The following is a 1775-nucleotide window of genomic DNA, read 5'->3' on the forward strand; positions in this document are numbered from 1 at the left end:
TAATTACACCGTCATGCCATATGTTTAGTTGTACGGCGTATATGTTGTATATCAGTACAGTATCCTTGCGGATTGTCATATCTTTTGGGGGACGGAAGGGACAGCGAATTTCAAAACATTTTTATTAGCATGTAGCCCTACATGCTGCCTGGGCTCCCCTGCTTGATACTGGAGAGAACCATCCCACAAATAGCAACAATTTTACTAAAATGATAATATGTATAATAAATATGTAATATGTAATATATAGGTATAATATGTATGGTATAAATAATAATCATGGTCAGTTGGGAAGGGAACAATGACGATTTGGGGTAGGTGGGGTGAGTCGCCGTGTCTTATATCGGCCTTCATGCCGAGTATGTAGGCCGGTTGGAGCTGGCTGCGGGGGAATAATACCCTATCCATGACCATCCAAGTCGTTCCCCGAGTGTTACGGGTTGTTATCTATTATCTGTTCAGATAATGCCCCCGTGTGTGAGGGCCCCCCCCCAATACACACAGCCACATAGACTTATAGCAGCCAAGTTCGGTGGCATCACTTCCTTTATTTTAATGATGCGCAAGTAGGAACACGGGTGTCTTTGGTTGTCTGGTGCAGCGCAGCCAATTACCATTTACGACCTCCTCAAGGAGATTTCTTGGCAGTGTGTCATCTTAATAAGGAAAATGTGCATGTCCATACATACCCATACGCACACATGCAGAGTTTGCAATCTTGGAATCCTCTTGATACGTGAATACTTTGCTTGGACAGAACCCTGCAGGGGACAGAACCCCAGCTGGGGTTCTTTGTCTCTGTTGTATCACAGGCATATCACGAGATACCTGAACCCGAGGATCCTGATCAGTCCTTTCTGAAGCTGTTGTATATCATTTGGTCTTGAGCAGATATCTCAGTTCTTAACTAGGCTCAAATATCAGCTGAAGCAGATTCGGGAGGTGACTGGGCCGCTCCAACTGGTTAATGTGTGGGTGCAGCCACAGCCACAGAAGGATCCCGAGGTAAACCGAGTCGAGGACACCCTCCACTGGTACTGCTAGAGGGGGGATATGATTTTAACAGTGTCTCACTCGTATCCAGCTATGGCTGAGAGAATAAGCTTAAATACATTGAAGTGGCATGTGGCATATAGGGCTTTGTCTGGCTCAGCAACACCATGGGCTTACATGAAAGGAAATGCAATGTAACCTGGAAGAGCAGCAGCAACCGCAGCAAGGCACAGGAACCGGTGAAGAAGCTCCTTCTGGGCTATCCATACGCACAACACACCTTCAGACATAAGTACAGGGCAATCACTTGTGGAGCTGATAGCTGGATTTATTGGAACCCTCCCTGCTCAAGGTGGCCAAGGATTTGTGGGGATGGCATCGGCCACCAGTATTCGTCACACGCTTGCAAAACGATCTCCTGGCCATCACTAATTGCAAGAATTGCCAAAATTTCACCATTATTCACTGGCACTACAGTACTCAGCACGTTATATGCGCAAACAGCCATAAGTACATCTGAATTACCAGCAAAGAACCTATGACCATAATACCAAGTTACAAGGGGCCCCGGCATTTTTTGCTCGTGCTCCTGCTTTTTCAGCGCTTGCTGCTGCAGCTGTTGATAACAATAAATAGGAGGGCTGTCTGAGCATAATAAGCTTTAGCTGATTATGCTCAGACAATCGGCAATTGCAGCAGTAAGCGCTGAAAATGCAGGAGCACAAGCAGAAATTGCAGCAGCATGTAGTATCCTGGGTATCACGGGATTGACATCTGCCGAG

Source organism: Volvox carteri, assembly GCF_000143455.1.
Source record: "Volvox carteri f. nagariensis unplaced genomic scaffold VOLCAscaffold_79, whole genome shotgun sequence".
NCBI classification, from domain to species: domain Eukaryota; kingdom Viridiplantae; phylum Chlorophyta; class Chlorophyceae; order Chlamydomonadales; family Volvocaceae; genus Volvox; species Volvox carteri.